This window comes from Narcine bancroftii, chromosome 9 (genome assembly GCF_036971445.1).
Source record: "Narcine bancroftii isolate sNarBan1 chromosome 9, sNarBan1.hap1, whole genome shotgun sequence".
NCBI classification, from domain to species: domain Eukaryota; kingdom Metazoa; phylum Chordata; class Chondrichthyes; order Torpediniformes; family Narcinidae; genus Narcine; species Narcine bancroftii.
The window spans coordinates 28,229,975-28,238,362 of NC_091477.1; positions in this window are offsets into that span (position 1 = coordinate 28,229,975).

Below are 8,388 nucleotides of genomic sequence, written 5' to 3' on the forward strand. Positions count from 1 at the left end.
CATACGGCTGCTCTTCATTGATTACAGATCAGCCTTTCAAACCATTGTTTCTTCAGTGCTGGTCAAGAAATTACAAACTCTGGGCCTCTGCACTCTCTCTCTGCAATTGCATCCTTGACTTCCTCATCGGAAGACCACAGTCAATACAAATGGGAAATAACACCTCCTCTTCACTGATTATCAACACAGGCACATCTCAAAGATGTCTGCTTAGCCCACTGCTCTGTTCATTATACAGCCAAAACTGTATGGCCAGGGACAATTCCAATGCTATCTACAAATTTGCCAATGAATCCACAGTTGTTGGCGGAATCACAAATGGCAATGAGGAAGTGTACAGGAGGGAAATAGATCAGCTCGTTGAGTGGTGTCATGCCAACAATTTTGCGCTCAACATTAGCAAAACCAAATAGATGATTGTGGGCTTTAGGAGGAAGACAGGGGAACATGACCCAGTTCTCAGAGGGCTCAGTAGTGAAGAGGGTTAAGAACTTCAAATTCCTGGGTGTTAATATCTCCAAGGATCTGTCCTGAAGCCTCCATGTCGATGAACATGAAGAAGGCTCGCCAGCGGCTATACTTCGTGAGGTGCTTAAGGAGATTTGGTACATCACTGAAAACTCTTGAAAACTTCTACAGGTGGACCGTGAAGAGCATTCTGGTTGGTTGTATCACTGTCAGGTATGGAGGTGCCAACTCTTAGGACAAGAAAAAACTCCAGAGGGTTGTTAACTCAAACTGCGACATTGATGGCACCAGGCTTCACTCCATCGAGGACATCTACATCTTAATAAAGCAGTATCTATTCGCAAGGATGCTCACCACCCAGCCTATTAAGAAATCTTCACTTTGTTACCATTAAAAGGTACAGGAGCCTAAAGGTGAGTACTCAGTGGCACAAGTACAGCTTCTTCCCTGCTGCCATTAGATTCCTAAATAATCAATGAACTGAAGACACTGCCTTACTTTTCATGCACTATTTTTAAAAAATTTATTGTTGTAAAAGTGGTTTATATGAATGTTTGCATTAGAAGTCTGCTGCAGAACACTGAATATCATGATTTGTTTATGACAATAAATTCTGATTTTGATTCTGTAGTTCAATGTTCCAAAGCAGTATTTTGGTGTTCATGCTTTTATTAGAAACATGGTGGGGTGCACATATATTTTTATGATGAGTATTGCCTGATGTACAAAGTTCCTTTTATTTATTTTTGATTTTGTCCTGGCTCTAATCTATGATTGTTATTTTAATCAAGACTGTCTCGTCACAGTTTTCCTGGAATAGGAGGAAGCTTTGTTCATTTTTGGGTTGAATCAGTTCCAAAGCAGCATGTCTACTGATAGAAGACGGAAATAGATTCAATGTTGATAGCAGACATAATATGTCACACCTGGACCTGGTGTGTCCCCAGTAGCTCTGGATGCGATAGTTGACTAACCAGGCAGCCTGACTCATCCATAGGAGTCTGATTATGAGCCAAAATGCTGTCCCTTTTGATCTAGATCACCTTGCCAATCAAGTCCCTTGAAAGGAAGGTGACCCCAGTTAAACTGATTGTCTCTCTGAGAGTTTCTCAAAGGCTGGTAGGTAAAATGTCCTCACTGAGACTCAAATAAAAATACAGAAATGCTGGAGGATCTCAGTAGGTTTCACAGTGTCCATAGATTTCAGATTTATTGTCAGAGTACATACATGACATCATATACAATCCTGAGATTCCTTTTTCCTGCGGGCACAGCAGAATTACCAATAATTGGTAGTGCAAAAAATAAACTACACAGCATAAAATATGTAAACAAAGAAGTGTCAACAGATAATGAATGTAAACAAACTGTGCAATACAGAGAGAACAAAAAGAAATCAATAAAGACCACAAGTCAGAATTCTTACATGAGTCTCTGATTGAATGGTGGAAGGCAGCAGCTATTCCTGAACCTGGTGGTGTGAGACTCGTGGCACCGAAACCTCCTTCCTGATGGCAGTAGTGATAACAGAGCATGTGCTGGATGGTGTGGGTCTTTGATGATTGCTGCTGTTCTCTGACGACTTCATTCCCTATAGATGTACTCGATAGTGGGAAGGGTTTTGCTTGTGATGTCCTGGGAAGTGTCAACCATCTTTTGGAGGGCTTTACGTTCAGGGGTATTGATGTCCCAATACCAGACTGTGATGCAACCAGTCAGCACGTTTTCCACCACACCTCTGTAGAAATTTGCTAGCCTTTCTGGTGTCATACAAAACTTCCTCAAATTCCTGAGGAAGTAGAGGTGCTAACGTGCTTTCTTCTCAATGTCATTGGTGTGTTGGGTCTAGGAAAGAACTCAAGAACTTAAAATTGATCACCTTCACCACCTCTGATTCCTCCAATTATCACTGGATTGTAGACCTCTGCTCCTTAGTTTTGGTGACATTGAGTGCAAGGTTTTTGTTGGTGCACCATTCAGCCAAGTTTTCAATCTCCATCCTGTTTGCTGACTTAACATCTTCCTTTATACAACCCACTACAGTTGTATTGTTGGCAAATTTGTACACTGGAGAGAATGTCCAGTAAAAGGGTGCTGTATGGTCATACAGAAAATTGAAGAACCCACAGATTGGGTTAGCTCATTGGTCATCATGCAAAAAAATGGAGCATTGTGTATATGTCTGAACCCAAGAGATCTCAATAAAGCCATCACGAGAGAGCATTTTAAATTGCCGACGTGGGACACAGGAACCATGACATGTCCTAGTTTGCAGGGGCCAAACAATTTAGTAAGCTTGCTAAAACGCTAGCAAATTTCTGCAGAGGTGTGGTGGAAAGCATGCTGACTGGTTGCATCACAGTCTGGTATTGGGACACCAATACCCCTGAATGTATTTGGGGTTTTGGCAGATGAAATTTGATTCACTTTCAATACTCTACAAGGAAGATACAATTTCTTTGGCTACCATATGGAATCTTGTTCACACCAGAAATATACCATAAAACCATCCATGTGATATTTGAAAGTATATCTGAAGCTGAGACCATGATTGATGACATCATTGTATGGGGGTCCATCAAGAATGAACAATGATACGCGACGAAGGCAAGTGCTTGACATGACACAGAATGTCAATTTGAAATTAAATAAAGAGAAATGTGGGTTTGGCGTAAAGACACTGACCTTCGTCGGAGACGTCATATCTGAAAAGGGAGTGAAGCCTGATCCAAGAGAGACCTCAGCCATTGAAAATTTTGTGAAGCCCCAAAACAAAAAGGAGGTGAGACGTTTCTTGGGGGATGGTGACTTACCTGGCTAAGTTCATCCCACATCTGTCGACTGTCAGCACCACATAGGTCACTCCTTGAACAGAAAAATGAATGAATCTGGTTGCACATGCAAGAAGAGTGCTTCCAGGGACTCAAAAGAGTCATACCAGAAGAGCTTTTACTTAAATTTTATGATCTGCATAGATGCACCAGGATCTCGGCTGATGCAGCCCGATGTGGTGTTGGAGCAGTACTACTGCAGCAGCATGAGAACACATGGCAACCTGTGGTCAATGCATCAAGGGCTTTGACAAGTGCAGAAGCCAACTATGCATGCAAAAGGTTCCATCAATATATTTATGGACAAACTCTTGAAGTGGAGACGTGGAGACAGACCATAAACCACTAGTTTCAATTATGTCCAAACCACTGGATGGCTGTCCCATGATAAGGCTGCAGAAATACAATGTGAAAATAATCTACAAGCCAGAAAAATACATGTTTGAAGCTGATGCACTGTCTTGAGCAGTTGATAAGAACAAAAAGAACAACCAAGAGGTTAATGAGGAGATACAGGCCTACGTGGACATGATTATCACCTCATTTGCAGTATCCTGGGATAGAACAGAGCAGATCGGGAAAGCAACAGAGACAGACGAAACAATGAATGAGCTCAAACAATACAGAAAGGATGGCCAGCAGCTAAGAGTGACTGTCCAATGGGTATTTGGGATTAGTGGGCATGCAGAGATGAACTGTCAGTTGTGAAAGATATAGTCTTCAAATGGAACAGGCTTGTGATTTCAGTGTTGCTTAGCAAAGAAGTGCTCCAGGAAATACACGAACGAAAAATGCAAACGTAGAACTTGAGAGGTGATGTGCTGGCCAAGAATGAACCAAGGCATAAGCCAGACCCCTGCTTCATGTGAAATATGCCTTACCTAGAGACCAAAGCAGCAAATAGAACTGCTTACACCACACCCTGTACCAGATAACTCATACTTCAAAGTTGGAGTAGAGTTGTTTGACTGTAATTGGAAGAGTCATCTAGTAGTAAAAGAGTATTTTTCCAATTACCCAGAGGTAGCAACACTGCAGCCAACATCCAGCAAAGCAGTTATCACTTTCATGAAAGATGTGTTTGCGAGGCATAGAGTTCATTGTGAAGTGATATCAGACAATGGTCCACAATTTTCGAGCAGTGAATTTGAATTCTTTGCCAATACTTGGAGGTTTCGATATACAATATCAAGCCCACATCACCCAAACTCTACTGGTCTAGCAGAGAGTTCTGTCAAGGTGGTGAAGAGCCTCATGAAGAAAGCGCATGATGGACGAGAGGATTTTCACAGAAATCTAATGATTCACAGTAGTACGCCACTACAGAATGACCTTTCTCCTGCCCAAATGCTGATGGGTTGATGCATAGATACCAATGGTCCAATGCATGAAAATCTGTGGACACCTGAAGGAGCACACAAGGTCAAACAGGCTAAATGGAAAAGGAAGTAAAACAGAATCATAAGACAGGGAAAAGCCTATTGGTCCTTAAGCTTGGAGTTCAAGTGAAAATCTGAGATCCCAGTTCTAGCATGTGGTCCATGCAAGGATATGTACAAGAGGAAATAGAACCACATTCCTACCAGATCCAGATAGAGTGAAGGACACCTCTGAGAAGGAACCGCATGGGCCTACAACCACAAGCTCCAAACCATGGTTGTGACCCGTCACCTGTCAGTACACAAAAGGGGCTGGAACCTATAGAAAACGAACATGTTGTTCAGAGTTCACAGAAAGACAAAAATACTTGCACAGCAAATGCAAGCAGTACACTGATGGAAACGCATATTAGACCAAAAAAGACTGTTACTCCACAGAGACTGATTGAAGGCTGCTGAGTGGAAAGAGACTGGCCACAGAACGTAGATACCTTTGTTATATAGACATAGTATTGTGTTTGTGTTTTTTAAAAAGGGGAAAGTTGTGTTATTATGCATGTATGTTAAAGAACTACATTTCCCAGTAGGCAATCCGTGCAGTTGGTATAGGAACAAAGTAGGCTATGACAGAAGTTGAGTGCACTGTGGGTTCAAGCAGCTCGAAAAATAAAGTTATTTAAGCGTTAAACCCACACAAGGTTGTTCTTGAAGTTACTTCAAGTTGACACCCCTCTGTGCAATTGGATCACTTCCTCACTTCCAGACCACAATAAGTGAGGATTGGTAAGAACATCTCCTCCACAATCTCCATCAGTACCAGAGCACCACAGGGCTGTGTTCTTAGCCCCTTGCGCTACTCACTTTACACCTGCAACTGTATGGCTCGGTACGACTACACCACCATATACATAGGAAGTAAAGATATATAACCAACGATTTGGGTCTGTGCTCTTCTTCAAGGTATGAGCCAAAATCAGGCAGGCACCTGAATAAAAAGCTGGGATAGGGGTGGAGGAGAGGTGCACAGGCCAACAGACAACAGGTGATAATTAGATATGGATAGGAGGACTGGAGAGGAAAAGAGAATTGTTTGGGGGAGAAGGTGGCTCTATGAATACACAGCTGGAGGAAAGAAGATGGGGAAAGGAAAAGAGAGCGAGAGAGAGAGAGAGACAGAGCTTGAGGATCTGCACATAGAAGTGAGGGTAGTCTGAAGAGAGCAACTGCCAATGCAATGCAAGTACCCGAGATCCTTGCAAGGGCCAAAATGAGAGGCAGAGAAATGGAGCTGAGCGAAACTGAGAGGCCTGAACACTCCTCTCTACAAATGGATTCTAGACTGCATGAAAGACAACAGTCTCAAATCTCAAGTCCAACCACGCTGAGCACTGACACATCTCAGGGCTGTGTGCTTAGCCCATATCTGTTCACAATGCTGACACATGACTGCTCTACCAGAGTCAGATAAAGCAGAATCATCATTTGCGAATGGTACAACAGTTGGCCTCATTAGCAACAATGAGCTTACATAGAGGAGGTCCAGAGGCTCTTAAAATAGTCCAAGAACAATAACCTAAGTCTCAACGTGAACAAGACAAAGGAGATGATTGTGGACTTCACGAGGATGATTGTCGACCACTCTCCATTACACATCAGCGACATTGTCATAGAGAGAGTTGAGAGCTTGAATTTCCTTGGACCCACAACACCTCCTCATTGGTCAGGAAGGTGCAGCAACACCAACATTTCCTCAGGAGGTTGAAGAGGGCAAGGGTACCAGCCCCATCTTGACAACATTTTACAGAATTGAGAATTGTCTGGCTTCATTTCTGTGAGTTGCAAAGCATTGGACCGGAAGCTAATACAGAGGATCATCAAAATCGACAAGGAGATCACTTGGGTCTCCCTTTCCTCTATTAATGAGATTCACCAAGAGCATTGCTTAAATAGGGCTTGTAGAATTACAGAAGAACCTTTCCATTCAGCAGTTTCTTTGATCTACTACTATCAAGAAGGAGGTACAGGAGCATCAAAATAGCCTCTTCGCCGAGGCTGAGATTGATGGACAGCATCCTATCACCAAGTAAATCACCCTAGAAAATTTATATGTATTTACACTATGCGATTATGATGTGCTGTGGATTCAGTGCGGATGTGTGTGCACTATAGGCCAGAGAAATGCTGTTTAATCTGTAAAGAAACAGTCAGATGGTAATAACGAACCTGAACTTTAGCTGGTTAATCACTCAGCCTTGCATTTATATAATGTATTTCATGACATCTGCTCTGGACTGATTAAATTTCATTGAAATGCAGGACTTTCTTAATGTGGGAAAGGCAGCCGATAACTTGCCAACACAGGCTTCAACAAACAACACCGTCATGATGTGCAGATAATCTGCCTTTAAGATGTGTGGATTGACGGATAAATATTGGCCAGAGCTTTTCTCCTGCCAATCAGAGAATGTTTTCATCACGAGAGAGCAGTTGGTTTCATCCTCCTCTGTATATGGTGGTATTTTTTGACCACGCAAGTGCTCTCACTGTACTGCATTGGGAAGCCAGTTGGGATGATTGTGTTTAAATCACTGGGACTGGAATCCAGGGTCACCTGAATGATCGGCGAGCGTGCTCCCCACCGACTCACAACGGACACCGTGGAAGAATTTCTGTGCTTGTCCATCTGTGTCGAAGCTCACTGTCTCGGCAAGCAGAATGTACTCACCGGGGGAATCATGTACGCCATCATAGGCAAATATAAACTTTATCTAGGCTATATTTTGCAACACTTTCACCAATTTAGTAGATTTCTAATGGGCACCCAACTCAGAGATCCAGTTTCGCACTCGGCTACTCAGTTTCTGCTCAACATATGAATTCTCTCTCTATCAGTCGCAAATCATGAACTGTAGCCTCTGGGCAGGGTGGGTCTGTAGATTTTCAGCATTATGCTGAGAATTTGAAGGGACCACTTTGCCCTGGGAAGGCGCATTTCAGCCTTGACGCTGGGCGTCGCTGTCTATGCCTAGACCACCTACCTGCCTGGTGGTCCGCAGTCATCAGCTGTGCGCCCCGTCAAACGGAGGGGACACACTCCATGATGGTGTTCTTACGCAAATGCGATTTCAAGTTAACAGCGGATGGAACCTGAAATCGAATAAGGAATGCTCACATGTTTCTAAAGCCCACAAAGACCTGCATTTAAAAAAAAGTGCGGTGTTCTCATGCAATCAGAGAAGAAAACATGGGGTTCTGTTGCATTTTTTTAAACCACGCATCGAGCTGGTGCAACGTTTTCTGGACGGAATACATGTGAAGCAGCTAAGATCCCATCCCCACAGGTCTTGTAGCACATCGTGGATGTGATCTGAATGCATTCAAAGAAGGGGAGAGATCAAGGCGAGAAATCTAGGTAGAAACAGATCAATATTTTGCAGAGAGACGTTCAAATTATTTAATGGAACGTTCAAATTATTTAATGGAACGTTCAAATTATTTAATGGAACGTTCAAATTATTTAATGAAACTAGCGACGTTCAAATTATTTAATGGAACTAGAGACGTTCAAATTATTTAATGAAACTAGAGACGTTCAAATTATTTAATGAAACTAGAGATGTTCAGATTATTTAATGGAACTAGAGACGTTCAAATTATTTAATGAAACTAGCGACTTTCAAATTATTTAATGGAACTAGAGACGTTCAAAT